General features: G+C 36.7%; 1 protein-coding gene and 1 long non-coding RNA gene across 8 annotated transcripts in view; one reads left to right on the forward strand and one right to left on the reverse strand.

The window, feature by feature from the left end:
- Window positions 1-18,609, forward strand: part of LOC139963695 (uncharacterized) — a 76,082-nt gene that overhangs the window by 17,620 nt on the left and 39,853 nt on the right. The window lies entirely within an intron of this gene.
- LOC139963707 (uncharacterized) lies at window positions 1,811-16,994 on the reverse strand. 4 transcript variants are annotated; one of them, XR_011791737.1, is made up of 7 exons: window positions 14,910-16,994; window positions 13,777-13,948; window positions 12,215-12,317; window positions 10,739-10,829; window positions 9,117-9,185; window positions 6,358-6,406; window positions 1,811-5,335 (listed from the first exon to the last, which is right to left on the reverse strand). It is a non-coding gene; the product is annotated as an uncharacterized lncRNA (long non-coding RNA). The 4 variants fall into 4 exon arrangements; XR_011791735.1 differs by having other exon boundaries at window positions 13,777-16,994; XR_011791736.1 differs by having other exon boundaries at window positions 12,215-13,359; window positions 13,777-16,994.

The following is an 18,609-nucleotide window of genomic DNA, read 5'->3' on the forward strand; positions in this document are numbered from 1 at the left end:
ACATCTTGCTCAAGAATTTACCGAAAACACCGGTCACAGTCGCAAAATGTCAACTCGAACTTTTGCGATTTAAACCCCAATTTTCCGATTTTTTTGCGTGGCTTTAATATACTCACAAAGTCTGAACTGTGATATCCGGTTGAAGCAAATGTCTGTGCTGTCATTTACTTTCATTCGTTTTAGTCAACGCAATTTTTTAGTGTGTAGGCCTACAACATATTGTCATTCGTTATGTGCAACGCAATTGTCATTCGTTTTAGTAACACCCCCCTATAAGTAGTAGGAATATGCCAAGAATAAGACTAAGCTTATTTTAAATCACGCATAAAAATGAAGAGAACTAATATTTCTTAACATGAAAAACCATGTAGTTGCAACTACAAGATACCAATGCCTCTACTATGCAGTGTTCGTTGATGGACGTAAAAGCAACGAGTATGAGGATAGGTTATGTAGGCCTATTTAGATCTACAGTTCTGTCAGTGTCACTGTTAGTATTTTAGACTCGAGTTGCTTACGATATTCTCTAAAAAACAGTTCAGGCTCATAATGACAAACAAAAGGGCAAAATAGTTTGTTCCATGCTATATTTTAAATTCATTTCCGAAAATTATCAGTTAGAACTTCCGCGAAGCATTAAACACCCGCAACCACGTAAGGTCGCGTAACCCATACGAAGGATACAGTCACATATACTCCTTTTTCCCGTTCGTAGGCCTATATCAGACTAACTATTTCACGTGCGATACGGACCTGTGTTCCATTATATTCAATATTATTATGAAGTAGTTTCAGTCAATTTATACACGTTTTTAAGTCGTAAACACACCGAAATATGCACTAGAAATAAATTCCGAATGTCGCAGTAAACCATTCTTAGTGCGATTATCGTTATGAAAAGCTGTCATTGTTTACGTTTTCCGAGGATTCAATTCTCAGTTGACCTGACCCCTAGTGAGAATCGGGCATGCGCACTCGTAACTCTGAACTCGCTTATTACGTATTGGCCAATGACGTTCGTAGCTTTTAAATATTCATATTATGGGCGAGGTTTCAGAAGGAACATTGATCACAGAAAATTATGTTAACACATTCTTGGCCGAAAAGAAACATGACTTTACATGTTGAAATTTTGTGGTTTTATTTCTGATATTTGATTTTTCTTATAGAACAATTTAGACTGATAGCACAAACTTTCGACGCTTTATCGAAATTGTAACGTTTTTCCTGAAGTTTTGACGTTTATCTAGAAATGTCGACACCAAACGTAAACTGAGAATATGAATTTAAGTAAAATTCGATCATTTGTTTAAATCGCATTGTTTCGCTAACAAAGGATCCAGCCGAAAGCAGGCGCAGCGGAACGGAAAAATTATTGGGGGGGGGGGGGGCTAATGTGTGGAGACTATCTAAGCGGAGCGCCACCATCGGTTGGCGCGGAGCGTACAAGAAAATTCTTGTTTTTTCAAACCCACAGATGGCCGGAAACGGCACTTCCCGAGTGCTTTATGCTGCGAATACCTAGCCCTAGATATGGGTCTCAAGCCTGCAATTTCTCAGACTGCACGTAAAAGTCTGTAAAAACATTGTAATTTGTATATTCGATGGTGTTTTTACACCTATATAGTATACGTGTGCATCGGACAGATCGACAAGTATGCATTGAAAAATGGGCAGATGCACGTTTCGGAGCCTCGGTAAATATTGGGGGGGGGGGGGCTTATCAGGCATTTGCCCCCTCAACTTTTTCATTGGGGGCTGAGCTCCCCCCCCAAGCCCCCCCCCCCCGGTTCCGCCGCCACTGGCCGAATGACCCAATAATGTCTTAAAGTACAATCGTAGATGAGTAGAGCTGGTGTCATCAACACTGAAGAATGTCACAAACTGAATATCTTGATCTAACAAGTGAACTAAGAGATGTTATAATGCGCTCACCCCCCCTTCCCCTATAGCCATTCCTTCCGACTCACACCGACCTTCCTTTGACACTCCAGGTATTCAGCATGTCGGTGCAACGAATATCACCTTTAATTTGCAGCGTGTTTTAGATTTCAATTCTAACCAGTACCTTATATACAGAGCAGTAGTACAACGTCCTTACTTAGTTTAATAGTGTAACTATAAATACAATGTACAAAACAACAATAACTCACACGTTGCATTTCAGCTGGAGTCTAACAATTTGTTATATTATACAAAAAGTATAATTAAACAAGAATAAATGAACAACGGAAAACTGGCTGGGAATGATAGACAAAGAAACAGAGAATTTAAGTTTAAACAGTGAACAAAATAATTAGCATCTCATGAATAATCATCAACCATATACATTAGCCTTAACTAACCGTCCTTAAAATTCATTACTTTAGGTGTTACATTGATGTTCTGTATGTAATGGTGAACATGTATTATGAATGGTTGGGCCTACATTACGGACAGAAACGAAGTATACAGTCTCTGGCCCTATATGCTATTCAAAGTTCATTAATATCAATCAACCCATTATAAATACCATGTACGGAAATCAACCCATTATACCTACCATGTATGCCAATCAATGCATTATACATACCATGTATGACAATCAACTCATTATACATATCATGTATGACAATCAACTCATTATACATACCATGTATGACAATCAACTCATTATACATATCATGTATGGCAATCAACTCATTATACATACCATGTATGCCAATCAAATTATTATACATACCATGTATGCCAATCAACCCATTATACATACCATGTATGACAATCAACCCATTATACATATCATGTATGACAATCAACTCATTATACATACCCTGTATGACAATCAACCCATTATACATACCATGTATGTCAATCAACTCATTATACATACCATGTACTGTATGCCAATCAACCCATTATCAATATCATGTATGACAATCAACTCATTTTACATACCATGTATGCCAATCAACCCATTATACAAATCATGTATGACAATCAACTCATTACACATACCATGTATGCCAATCAATTCATTATACATACCATGTATGCCAATCAACTCATTATACATACCATGTATGTCAATCAAATTATTATACATACCATGTATGACAATCAATTCATTATACATACCATGTATGCCAATCAATTCATTATACATACCATGTATGCCAATCAACCCATTATACATATCATGTATGACAATCAACTCATTATACATACCATGTATGGCAATCAATTCATTATACATACTGTACCATGTATACCAACAAACCCATTATACATACCATGTATGCCAATCAAATTATTATACATACCATGTATGCCAATCAACTCATTATACATACCATGTATGACAATCAACTCATTATATATATCATGCATGACAATCAACTCATTATACATATCATGTATGACAATCAATTCATTATACATACCATGTATGACAATCAACTCATTATACATCATGTATGACAATCAACTCATTATACATATCATGTATGACAATCAACTCATTATACATATCATGTATGACAATCAATTCATTATGCATACCATGTATGACAATCAACTCATTATACATACCATGTATGCCAATCAACTCATTATACATTCTGTACCATGTATACCAACCAACCCATTATACATACCATGTATGCCAATCAACCCATTACACAGCATAACTACATGACTCACATGCTCATATTAGCACAAAGCTTAAACAGTGAAAAAGTAAATAATATAGCACATAAGTAACCAGTCAACTAACCATCATAGCATATTCTGACAATGAAATATGGAATACTGTTACCTTTATAAATCAACAATAAAGAAAAATCCTTAATAAGAAATGGTCATCAATTGAAGGGTGAAACATAAATCATGTTAAAAATGCACATCTCACACAAACAAGAAAAGTCCTCTCTACTGGAATGTCAGTGTTAGATATTACATCAGTGCTAGTCTGAAGTCTTGAGTAGATATAAAATCTGAATTTACAAACAAAACAGTCATTACTATTTAAAGCATAACAAACTCTACAAAACATAGAAAGTCTATTACCATGACAATTATCTAACCTTTTCTAGCATATTCAATATTATGTAACTACTATACAATCATAACTATATAAGTGTTGGAGATTGGGTTCTCAAAGTTGTAAAACAAAAGAATGGCTTAGTGTAATATTGATTTAATAAATAATATAATAGATAAAATCAAGGTATATTTGTTTCCACTGACAGAGTATTTTCTGATGGAATCAATATGAAATCTGTGTTTAGGGCTAAGGAGCTGAATAGGCTTTGGTCATTCAATGCACAAATCATACACAGCAATACAGCAGCATGTCAGCAAAATGTGAACAGAAAGATTGTAGCTTGAAACAGAGCACCATACCAATGTACCAAGAATTGAGAACAAACATGTTGTGCATTTCAAACAACATGAAAATTATTATAGTGACCTTTATCTGTCATTTCTTGTTAACCAAAGAGGAAAATCTACATCTCAGGTGCTGATAACATCTACTTTGGTAAGTCTGTCACTAAGTGAAGTTGTATCAAAAACAATTTCTGCTTTCATTTGTCATCATTTGGAGGACTATAAATTCATACATATTTCCCACGTAAACTTTATTAACTGATTCGTTGCTTATTTAATTTTGTTTGCAATTTCATACACACAGAAATACAGCACAGATTACTGTACCGATCACTAATATACTGACTATACTACTGTAAGTTATGGAAACAGACCACATTGAGTAAAAAAAAACACAACATTCTTATTTCTTTCCCCACCCCATTTCTCCCTTTTGCCTTCCATAAATGTCAAACATGCTTTGTCAATTTGCAGAAAGAAATCAAAACACAGTGTGACAAATAAATGAGACAAATAACAAACAATAACAGATGATCTGCAACAATGTCATCAAATAATATTACAGAAGCAATTGTAACAAACCTTCCTCTTATCAACCCCCTAATTCTGTGTCTGTATCTTCCTCTTAAAATTAAAATTACCCCCCCCCCACACACACACACACCAACCTCCCTTTATAGAGCAAAACAATACCCTCCCTTTCAAAAAGCAACTCTAACGGAATAAGATTTTAATTTAAAGATATATTTTATTTCTTAGTCTTGACAGTTGACAATTTCAGTTGTTTTAAAAATCTGATGATATACAGTTCTAGCAAAGTGTGATCTCATTAAAAGCGAGCCATACTTGCCACACTTTTACAAAGATGGAAACTAAAGATGTTCATTTACTTCTCAGAATCGTTTCCTGATTTTTACACGGTAATTCCCATCTGTAAACACTTCTGTGTGTTCCACTCAGTTGAAATCTATCAGTAAAAAAAGAAAATGAATCTGAATGAGTTTATATTCAATAAATGTTCCAAAAGGCTCACAAAATAGCAAAAGAATAATTTCCGAGGAGTGAGCTATATTAAATAATACAAGAACTTTGAGATAATGCTACCAATGGTATGAAATAGTAGGAACACTGTAAATACAAAGAAACTTTAAATTTTTAAATATAGAATGGAGAGAATAATTATATCAAACCAATTTATACTGTTCTTTTACGAATAAAATCCAACATTCTTCATTAGGTGGTGTAGGAAGAGAGTTGCCCAGGTAATGCAAGACTACCAAGAGATGAGCACAGTTCTTGCCAGGCGTAAGGGGTGGGGGGTTAGATGTATATATTTATGTGACATTCATGTGTTTTCAACTACTGTAAATGTGTGAAGGATGTTAAATTTAAGCCATGATGGTACCCTGACTTGCAAAATGGTGCCAGGTCATCTTTAGAAGAGTAAACATGGTAAAAAAAAACTTATCGAGAGTACCACCTACCCTACACCTCCCTCCCCCTTCCACCTACCACAGATCAAACCAAGGAAACTGGATTCAAAGTCCTAGTCTCTTAAAGAGGGTTGATAACACAGCAAGAAGGATGAAGCTATCCACCCAAAGACTCTGATGGACCAGGATTTTCCATCAACTTTCAAGTAGATCGGTAATACCAGTTTGTGGACAGCAATTAGAATCCCTTGATAGACTTACAGTAACATGTCTTAATGTATTTAACTTGCTGGCTACCCTACACAATATCTCTCCCATTACTCACTATATGTATAACACAGTTCTATGTAACTGATTGATCTCAACAAGAGTATTTAATTTAGTGCCTGAAAAATGGAATTCAGCATTCATAACTTTTAACATGTAAAGTTTTAAAGTTACAATGTGTTTTAGATGTACACAGCAGGACCCATTACCATTTAACAACATATCCATGGAGTTATAGTATTGTAATGAAACTTATGACATCATTGATGCTTGTCTAACTGGCTTTTACCTTCACTTTCCATGATCACTGATTTGTGTAGAGGCTGGTACATCCTGTACTGTAGTGTTGTGAATATGCAAGGCAAACAAATGATGAAATATGTATAAATTATTTTAGCAGTTATAGATCTATAATGGTTCATAGAGGTCAACAGGTGACCAGATTGCATGGAGGCAGACTGGCTATTAAAGGTAATATTCAAAATGATTTACTTATATTTAGTGCAAAAGAGAAATTTAAAAGATTCATACTTATCAGTATGTTTTAGTGTTACTTAGCTCATTTCTATGTAAACCTGCTGTCAACCATTTGTTTATATATGACATGTAGGAATCTTCTTTTTCTTTGTGAAAATAGTAAATTCAGACCTGGGTACCCACCAAACTGTGACTGTCTATGTACCTGCATGGTAACTCAATATGCTGATAATAAGTTAGGGTTGATACTGTATGTTACAGCATGTCAGAAAACCTTGGGAGTTATCCACAATAGCTTAGTGTAATTGCAAGGGTACATGAGTGTAGCCACCCTTCTTGGTGTGCAAGGTTTTGTCCCCATTTCAGGAGTTAGAGGTTGAAGGTCTAATTGATGCCTTATTGTTTCATGATATGAAATGGGCTCTACCCAGGAGCTTGACCACCTTTTTGTAGTGGGAGGGGATAAAATGTTATGTTTTCCAGAGGAGGGTGAAGGGGAGTGCTGTCCCCCCACTCTTTAAGATATTTGTAAAATGAAGGGTACTTAGATGCAAAATAGGTGGTATATGGTTTGTCACTCGTGAAACAATGTTGAAGATTTATCAACTGTGTATGTTGTACTGCATAAACATGTTATATCTTTATACACTGTACCTCACAAATTTCTTGTACAAGTAGTCTCCCTGCATGTTATGGATCACCGTCCCGCCCCCTCCCCCTCCCCCTTGAATTTATTCTGGGGATTAAAGTCCCCACAAATAATGCATAACACATGGTTGAAACCCTGCGGTACCCTCTCAAATTGATGCCTTATTGTTTTATATGTCAATATATGAGCTCTATGATCACGTTTTTGCAGTGGGAGGGGATAAAATGTTCCCAGAGGAGAGGTGAAGAGGAATGCTGTCCCGCACTCTTTAGGGGGAGGGGAGGGGCCATGTAATTTGTCCTGCATCCATTCTAGGTATGGGCTGATCATCATTTACAACTACATTTCTAATACAACTTTAAATCTTGCCAATGTACACAACATTAAATGGGAGGGATCACACACTTCCTCCTTGATTTTATTCTGGGAATTAAAGTCACCACGAATAATACTGCTGTAGGTTGCAACCATGCTGTACCCTCTGTCTTGATTGATTTTTTTTTTTTTGGGGGGGGGGGGAGAAATTTGGCATACATTCATTTCTAGGGATGGGTTGATCATCATTACAACTACATTTGTGATATACAAGTGTAAATCTTGCCAATGTATACAACATTAAATACATGCAGTTTAGAACAATTTCTGGCAAGCAATGGAAAGAGCTAGAGTAAAATGTCCACCTACAACAGCATTAAATGTGGCACCTCATGGCTTAATGAATATTCAAAAGTTATTTAAATGCTTTGACTACTGGTAATACTAGTTATATGGAGATGTAAGATCTAAAGATAACAATCCTGGTAACAGATGACGGGAGATTCCCTAATTCATTCAATCTCATCTGATTTCATTGACATTAATAGGTCAAAACAATACCCAGATATGTGGCAATGCACATGTATATAACTTCAAAGACTTCATACTTCATAGCTTCTCAATTTCTAACACATCCATCATCAGACCAAGGTACATACTAGAAAAAAAATGAGCTTGCCTGCCATGTGGGCAATCATTATTTTCTACAGAAGTTGAAGTATTCTGATGAACTGTTAATTTAGGTATCTATCAGTAGCTGTCTCCACTTTAGAGAAATCTTCCATCCACCACTGCATACTAAAATATAGTAATTGTGTTTAGTAAAGTTTGTTAGCTCTACACAACTAAACGAGTGGAATCTTAACCAGAATACAAAAATGCATTTTGGTTTTGATTCATGTAACATGAGCAGTTTTCTTCATGAATCTGACGTAATGTATAGTGAGGGTGTACATGTTTGCAAGGGTTTCACGATTTGACCTCTGATGACCCCCATTTGACCTTTAACGTCCACCAGAAATAATAGGTTTCTTTAACTTAATGTGGTATTTATACACACTAAATTAGAGGTTGGCCCAAGCTTCCAGTATTGAGATATCGTGATAACAAGGTTTACAAAATGTGACCCCTGGTGACCCTAAATGACCTTTGAAGTCCACCAAAAGCAATAGGCTTTTTTACTCTATGTGGTACTTCTACACATCAAATACGATATTGGTTTGACCTTCCCTGCTTGAGATATCTTGTTTAAGAGGTTTTCACAATTTGACCCCTGGTGACCCCAAATGACCTTTGACCTCCACCAAAAACAATAGGCTTCTGTTACTCAATGTGGTATTTCTACACACTTAATATGAAGTCTGCCTATGCTTCCCGTCTTGAGATTTCGGCTGGGCATCAGAAACGCACTCACACACATACGCCATCATAAATGCATAGGTTACGATTGTCATCGAAACCAAAAAGGGCATTTGATGTTATTTATAGAACTAATTGGGCAAGCTGTCTTCACCTACATACAGCCTATAGATTTGATCAAAGGTAACCAACCCAACCTGTACCATTTCACAAACTGACTGTTGAGAAATTATTTTGTCAAGACTCACCTGACTATCATCCACAAGGAAGTTATGTTAGCAGTGATGTGTTCCCGCTTGACTGTTTCTTTGACTTTCCTGGAGGATAAAGCGAAAATACAAAATAACTCAAATTTCCATTCATTAGATTTATCAAGGTGAATAATCATCAGGTCTGTCATCACTTCGTGTCTTATTAATAAGTATATGAATATTTATATAGCTGTAATCTCAGGGCAGCATTTATATTGTTTTCTATTTCTGTTTTTATCTTTGGGATTGTTGGACTGACATAGCTAACAGCACAGGACTAATATCATTATTCATAGCACCTTCACCTTTGTCTGAAGCTGCTCTTTAGGAATATGTTTTGCATCTGAGGTAATCAATTCAATTAGTTATTTACAACACTTGTAGTGGTAACTGATGTTACCTCCGAAGAGTTTTGAACCCAACCCCCCCCCCACCCCAAAAATTTTTGGGACAATTGCTGGAAGTTTTCTACCAAATTTTTGAGCTATCTTCCGTAGTATTGCAACAGAAAATAAATGTAGAAAGCACATGTGCTTGAGTTTGCTGGAAATATCTCTTGAATGGCCAGTACTGTAACTGCAGTGCAAATAATGTACATCTTAGACAGAACACATTAAGAGAATCCTTCAACTCTGTTGAACAATGGCTAAGAATGGAATTCTGAATTACTTTGGTTTTTACTCTGAGGACATGCATAGGATCAAGAAGCTATATGCATGTCTTGAAGCTATATGCATGTCTGGTATTACTGACTGACTGACTACATATGCACATAATACAGTAAACCAACTAAAGACTTCCACTTAGTATATAGCTCATTGGCAATTATTATAAAGACTAGATTATTGTCAGATTTAAATTGGGTTTTAGATGCACTGAGAGGGGAAGCATAGGAAATGTTAGAATGGGAAAGGATATATGGTTCCTGTTAGTCATTCTACATCTTATTTAACAAACACTTACTTGTGACATATGTAACATATATAGCAAGAGGAAGCACATAGGTTTCAGACAGTGTGATCATAGTAACAAAAACACAGACTCACTTGCTGAGGCAGTTCTGCAGTGTGTTATTCACTCTTACATTATATATAGTAACAAACTCACTTAATACATGTCTCCATTGAAACAGAATGATGGAGAAGTATGTCACATTTTAAATGATTTATATTTCTTAGCCTCAGCAAATCTTGTGTTTATAACAAAAGGATATAATCTCGAGAAGGTACATTACCATATTTTTTGTGGAAGTGAGGCTGGCAATACAGAGGAGTGTGGCCACGCTATAAAGCTGAGTACTACCCTTATCTGAAACCCATCACTATGACACACTGAAAAATTGTTCATTAAATATACAAATCTTTGTGTTTATTTACACATTGGCAAGCAATACAATGTATGGCAATCAGTGCCTAATTATATATTGTGTATGTATGTTAGATTGAGACCATTATCTTCTCCTCTAGGCCCTTAGGAAGTTTGTTGATCAAGCAAGATTCAAAACATTTAGTGTTCCACCAGGATTAGGCAGTAACAAATTCACTTTCTACTCAGACTCAAATCTAATTATAACTACAACCCAGCTTACCAGTCCTGCTATACATTAATTATACACTTACCATTACCATCAGCACATTGTAAAGCATTCTGTGCAAGATCCGCATCATGTGACACCAAAGATCGTCTCAAGACTGACTCCTCTACAATTACCTAATGAGGAGATAAAGACAAAGACAATAAGAATTAGTTGTCACTTATTGTATATTGAGAATATCATAACTAGATGTATTGATGCAAACAATGAAAACCTTTGTTACAGAGTTTGCCTTTTGAATATTTACTCAAGTCATCCATTGCTCACAGATATACAAGCTAATGCTAAAATGAATCTGTGTCGTTGAAATAACTCTATAATTGCAAGTTCATTCATTTTATTGAAAGGTGCTTTTATTTAGTTTGAATAATTTTTGAAAATTTATCCATAAACAAAACAATAGGCTAAAATTATTAACATGTTTGCAATCCTTTGGATTAGACTAAATTGATCAGCACACTTTCTAATTTGGTACTTTTAACATTATTTGGTGCAGCAGGCCAATAAAGTTGTTCATCTTTGTATGAACACCAAATTTCTAATTCTGTTACTTTGAAGTGAAGCAAAGTTTGGCCTAATTACTGGTCTAGATTGCTTTTGACAAACGATCGGTATACAAGGTATACAGAGGCTGCTCTATTATATAAATGTTGTTGTTTTTGCTTTCACAACTTTCCCAGTTACTTCATTTCCAGCTTTGCCAATAGACAGCAACCTGGTGCACCCCTCCCCCCCCCCCTCCCTACCCAAACACTCTCTTATAACTTAATTACTGAATTACACAATAACTTTAAGATCATGAAAAGAATATATAAGCATTAAGGATTTCAGATGACATAACATGCTGAATCATACAAGAACTTGACATATTGTGTTGTATGATCTTCTATGATAGAACTGTTGCTTGTCATAGTGCAATACTCAAAACCTAGCATTATCCATGACAACTATGTAATGTGATGGGATGGGTGGACCTTGTCTTAAATTACATAATATCCACTCAACCTGGAGACGGTGACAATAGAAAGCCTTCATTAGCATTATATGCTCACACAGGAATGAAACTGTTTCATAATGAAACAATTGATGTCTAATGACCATTAAAATTGGTCAGATTTGAAAGATTAGAGATGTACTTGGCATCAGAATTTCATCCTCTTGAAACCTATAATTATGGTACAATTTGTAGAGATGATACTACAATTAGAGAAACACTGAACAAAAGAGGTCTCACAGAACCCCTGAGTTTAAGATACAACCTTTAGCAGTATTCTAACTAGATTGTTCATATGTTATGTCTTGGTTTGCAGTGATTGGAATTGATGGGGCTTGGGGGGGGGGAGGGGTGCTGGATGATAGACTTTCCGGTGTGGAAATTTTCCTTGAGGGATCATCTGATATGTCATGGAGTAAAAATATCCAATTAAACACTTGCATTCTCATGTAGGAGGGGGATGGGTGGGTGGGGTAAGAATCAGGTGTTGGACCATCTAATCATTACCCTGCTCATGTAAACTACATATTCTTCCAAGAGCTGTAATCCAGATATGAAACTCGTAAATCCCTAAAACGGTCGATCTCAGGACTGAATAATTCCAGTTTACCTGATGATGAGAAAAAACAAAATGCATTTGGTCATCACTTATAATGTTATTCATGTAAATTGTCATCACCCGGTCTGCAAGTAGCAGCATTCTATTATGTTACATTGTCAAACACAGAACACAGCTATTATAAACATATGGTATGCTACTGTTATTTCAAAATAATTTGCTCAGTTATAATTGTAAAGAAATTAATGCAACTTGTGAGGAGATAATTGTATCTAATTTAGTGTGTCAGCTTTGGTGGATGGGTGTTTTTATATTATTTTTCTTCATTTAATGGCACCAGGCCCCTGGAGACTGCATTGCTTACATTGACCTAGTTACACCACTCTCTGGGGGGTCTCTTTCCAGATTTTAGATCACCAAAGATTTATAGAGTACCCTGTTCAGCTGGTCAATATGGTCAGTTCTTTCAACAAATTTAAAGAAGACACTTGTAACCTCAACATTTTGAGTTGAAAAAGTTTTGAGATAAAAAAGGTCAAAATTTTGAAATTTGGGGACCCCCTACAAACCCCCTAAAAAAAAACACCAGCACCCCCCACTCCACACCGTTCCTCGACAAACACTTAACTACTCAGAACAATGCATAAACGCCTATAATTCTGTTAATATTTCTAACTTTTCATTAAGCAGACATGTTTGGAATGCTTTTTTCCCGCTATGTTCCTAGCAATCCACCGTACTCAAGTTGGCAAATTTAGATCAATTTTAAGATCAATTAGATTTTTTAGAATCAACTGCAGTGACTGGCTCAGGAAGTGAAAATTCTGTATTCACAGCTGCATATACTCAGATGAGTAGGAAGTATTTCCAATTGTGTTCTCTGTTTATAGTGGCTGGACTTACAAGGGTACTGCAAAGCTTTCCAAATCTTCAGTTTTTTCACATAGTTTTTGGAACCTGCTAGCATTTTTTAGCACATGAGGACATGTCAGGAATAGAAATACTTAATCTAATTTCACTCTGTGGAAAATCTGAGTCCAAGCCGGGTGCTTCAGAAGAGCTCAATAACATCTCTGAGACTTCTTGTCCTCTTCTACCAAGTATAAAGCATTGAATACATGTTAGAGAGAAAAATGTAATTTGTATGAAGTATAAATCTAAGCCCTGGTGAGAGTCTCTGGGGACTTCAGCTGAGGCATTTTCACTTTTCAGATATTTAATGTTCTCTGATAGTGATTTTGCAACCCTAATGGAGCAAAGGGGGGGGGGGGTGGGGAGGGGTGGCAAGTGCTCACCACCCTAATGGATGCCAGTGCTTGTATATCTTTGAATGCCCTCTAAATGTGTTTATTTTAAACAGTATTTAGCTCTCAAATATATTCATGGAAGAAATGTTATCATGATATAATATTGATAAAGAGTGGCAGAGGAATTTAACTTTCTTAACCATGCTTGTTAGCAAGCAGTGTGGTGAATCAAGTCACAACAACCACATTTACTTCATTCTTACCATTCCTATGGAACTTTGTGCATCAAGAAGTGTAGGATACTGAAAGAAGCTTGATATGTTCATTGGTCCTGATCTCCTCAATCCAGTACAGTCTTTGTCTTCATATTCACTAGAGGGTTTCTTCCTACAGTTGAATTATAACATCATCAAGCCGTTCGAGCCTCAGTAACTTCTAAATCAAAAGTGGAACACTAACATGAAATCAAATTAGTTATTCAAAATTTCAGAAGACTTCAGATACAAAAGGATACTCACAACAACAAAAAACCCATGGTAGCAGTTCCACGTTGATACAATCATTGATCTCAATTAAGTGATTATACAGTGTTTGGTTTCTGAAGCTTTTTGAAAGTTCTTATACAACTTTTGCATTCATTTAGCAATTCAGTTAGCAATGTGACACTACAGCAGTCTTTGTGGGCAATCTAATTCACATGTTAGCTGTAAAAGACCCCTACACTTTTCGTTAGTAAATTATGTAAAAGTGCATATATTTGATTTGTGATATTGAAGCTGAAGATACGTCAATAGGAAATGAGCATTACTAGCACAAACCCTGGAAATTCTGGATACGTTCCCATAATGGGTTGTCTTGGACCAGTAAGGGTGGTGTAAATCACTGCAGTATTTTGGGTGACACAAACTACAATAATGCTTGTAATGGAATATTGAAACTCAATCTCTGGAAAACCTTGCATTTTACTTGACCTTTGCTCACTGGCAGGTTAGCACTTAAATCCACAATATCCCAGGAGAGGTAACAACTCCAGAGTAGGTTTTAATGACTAAATTTGGCTAAAACTGTTCAGACAGTTGGATGATCCCGCAAATCCTTCTTCAATAAATTAATATTATGATCAAAGTACAGTATTTGAAGGAGGAAACCTCCCCTTCAACTTGTAACCAACTATAACAGGCTACTGTAGCATTACCATACTTAAGCTATTCCTACATTGTGCTGAGCATAAGTCACGCATTATGCTGGCATTGCGCGACTATTGAATATTGTAACTAAAATCATCGGACTAGGCCTAAATTAGGCTGCACTTAGTTATATGACTAGAGATGACCTAAGCCATAACGTTAACGTTGTCCTTGTACGTGCATAACCTAACGCTTTGAAGGAACTCAACTGATAGTACGTGGGATTTCTTTTTTGACAATTGCAATATACTCAGTTGTTTCTTTCAGTAGTATGTTCACCATCTGGAATATGCTGCAATATCTTCATATTAGTAAGCCAGTACTGTAGCTTCGGGGAATCACGTCAGACAAACAGAGAATTACAGCCGTACAACCGTTCTTCAAACGCTGCTTGTGTCGCTGGTTTGTTTAGATTTTGAAAACGAGACTTGTTCAAGTCATTTCCTTGGCCACGAGGGAAATTCCCTTATTTTTTAGATGAATGATCTTCCAATTGAAATAATACAAACCAAATGGCAAATTCCTTAGATGTAATAAGTGAGGACTTCAACAATATGCTGCAAAATGTCAATTCATCATTTACACCTAGACATTTTTCTGCTAATGTGGCGTTCATAAAATCCTGTACAGCTGCATGAAAGTGTCATCAAGACAGCAAGAAGAATGTCTTAGACAAGTTTTACAGGATATTGTTTTATCTACAAGCTTGGAAAGAAGTCAATATTTTGAACGTTTCTAAAAAAAACTTTGAAATGACAAGATTATTTTTTGGGGGAGTATTTGAACATTGGAAAATTTCCAAATCGTACACTTGGATAGAGGTCGGAGGAGGGCAATGTTACATTCAGCTGAGAAGAAGGTCACTGCCACGGGTACAACCCCCCCCCCCATTCCGACTTAACAAAAACATTATTTATTGGCAAAAATGGCGTATGGAGCCAATTTTAGACCGAAATAGTAGTCTAATTATGCCTCAGAGTGCACCATTTTCGAAGCAATTTCAGGGGGCGGGGCTACTTGGAATTTGCCTCCAACAAGCAAACAACCACGCTTCCTCCTTTTTTATAATTCTTCTTTCCACTCTGGCCTTTCCATAATAGTGTAGGCCATACCTCAGTTGGGATTTTCTGCCCCACCCCTTGAAATATGTGCGTCAAGCAGTAGAAGGGGTCCAATTCTCCTAGTCCTGCAAACCGCTTTCATCTAAATGCCCTATAGGTAGCCTCTCATCAGTTTATGACAATAACGAGTTATACCCTGATTGTTATATGTAAAGTAGTTGATAGCCTATACATCTGCTATGTGGTACATGGCTACATGAAGGTAACATATGCTATAATGTGTACCTCTTTGTCAGGCATTATTGTGTATATGAATAATAACTGGTTGGGCAACATGTCTATAGAGAATACAGTCTTGCTCGTCCAGTTATTCGGTAAATAGCCGTTGATATATATAAAAAAAAAATTGGTTTTTCAAACCCCCAGATGGCCGGAAACGGCACTTCCCGAGTGTTTTATGCTGCGAATACCTAGCCCTAAAATATGGGTCTCAAGCCTGCAATTTCTCAGATTGCACGTAAAATCTGTAAAAAAAATTGTAATTTGTATATTCGATGGTGTTTTAAGAGAGTAGCTATTACTCGTAGTGTACTCGCAAAGACGTTTTTGAGTGTAGTAAATTACTACTTGCAATTAAATGCAATAATTAAATAAATGTCATAAGAAAAAACAGAAAGCATTTCTTAATGTCAACAAATGGGTAATTCCAAAACCAGGTGCAGTTGCCAACAAATTTCTATGGACCAAGCATTGTCACGGATGCATGTACCCTATACAGTACGTTGATGAAAGGAATCCCTCGAAACGTTTCCATATGCAATGCACAAACGCAATGAGCACCCAGTTATCACACGTAAGGGCACTTTAGAAGGATATACCCTACGAAAGATACATCTCCAATTAGAAGGAAATGTCCCTGAAGGATATATCCATGGGAAATGTGCTACCATTAGAAGGATATATCCTTCAGGGGATGTTGGAGAACTGGCTGAAATGAGGCAAGTCATTGGCCTAAGACGAAGTTGTGTTGCGCTTACCGATACTCACACTCACTGCTTCCACTTTTCACGGGGCGTGAAGACGCGGTTGGGGTGACAATGTGGTCTACAGCCAGGGGACGGGCCGAGGGTCCCCCAGCATTTACTAAAATGATTACACCTATATAGTATACGTGTGCATCGGACAGATCGACAAGTATGCATTGAAAAATGGGCAGATGCACGTTTTTGAGCCTTGGTAAATATTGGGGGGGGGGGCTTATCATGCATTTGCCCCCTCTACTTTTTCATTGGGGGCTGAGCCCCCCCCCCAGCCCCCCGGTTCCGCCGCCACTCTGACCATAAAGGTTCATACCCTTCCTAAACTTGTCGGAAGAATTTGGAATGTGAACCCACGTTTCTGGGTACTAAACCATACAGGAGAGTCGATCCGTTTTCAGGATTAGAGAGGCAAACTTACCGATACAGCCCCTCAATGAATGCACATATATACTTGATCAGAAATGTACATAAATGAGCCACAAGATGTACCTCTTCCTATATGTTCTACACCCTTTCCCATATCTATGTAGACATGTGACAAATCAGTTGATTGGCGTAGGAAGGGATCATAAAATAAATGGGTTGGGGAGGGAGTCGGGAGGCATCCCAATTAAGCAAACAACACACATTTTGTCATTACTGTGACCCACATGGAACACTGACAACTTTCAAAAATTTCATATCAAAATGTTGATTATTTAATCCCTAAAGTATTGAATATTTCTGGGAATGTCAACCGTTTATCAAAATTGAAACCCTTTTCTTGAAAAAAAGTTTGTCTTAAAATCACCATCTCTAATTTAACCGAAATTCTCATACATTAAACTACTTTATCTAAATTAAACTTCTTCGATTTATTTTCTTTAAGTCCCTTCATTTAAAATGTCGAATTCTTTTTGTTTTAAACTTTCGCCTTTTAACTAGAAACTTTTTATATCAAAATGTCAACTTATCATCTAAAAATATTAGCGTTTTATTTCAAACTTGTACGTTTCTCTCGAAATTGCCATTGCAGTTCTCGAAATCAAGATTTCTCTCTTATATAAAGTTCAACTATTTTATCTCAAAAAATATACTTTTCTTGATGAGCATGGTACCGGTACTATAGCAGAAATGGAGAAAAAAAGGGGGGGGGGGCTACATGAATTGACTATTAACATTATTGGTGAAATGTCGACATAGTATTTTGATTTTGCCCAAATTTTGCCCAAATTTTAACCGGTGGTGGGGTGGGGGGGGGGGGGGTCGGGGACTAACACCCTACCGCTTAGGGAGAAATGTCAATGATAGCTTGATCTACTTGATATAGGTTGTGTTGTATTATTTACTTCCTCGACCCCTTCCTTACTACATACCCAATCGGCGTCAGGTTTCAAACTGTCTGTCTTCACCGGGTGGTATGTATAACGTTACGTCAGTCGTACATTTTCTTCTATTGGCGCCAAAATGTCTGTTACAAATGTCAAAAATCACCCGCGAACAGCTGGGAAACACCTGTATATGAATATTGAATACATGTTCACTTCTATAGTATCTATCACTGAATGGTTTAGTGTTATATTATTGGAGTTGCAGAGTACGTATTATATTCGTGGACGTTGTTTGTTACCATTGACTTGTTGAGTGGTTATTAAGATGGATTGTTTAATGGAGAGGAACCGCTGTTAATAGTTAAAACAGTAATTATTGATCAGAGAAATAATTTGACGGTAAGGTATAAAGGCATAGGCTAGGATGTGTACAAAGGCCAGGCCAAACTTAGGTAGGCTATAGGCTAGACTAGTAATACAGTTAGGTTATGTTAGAAA

The sequence above is a fragment of the Apostichopus japonicus genome, chromosome 22, assembly GCF_037975245.1.
Source record: "Apostichopus japonicus isolate 1M-3 chromosome 22, ASM3797524v1, whole genome shotgun sequence".
Taxonomy (NCBI): Eukaryota; Metazoa; Echinodermata; class Holothuroidea; order Aspidochirotida; family Stichopodidae; genus Apostichopus; species Apostichopus japonicus.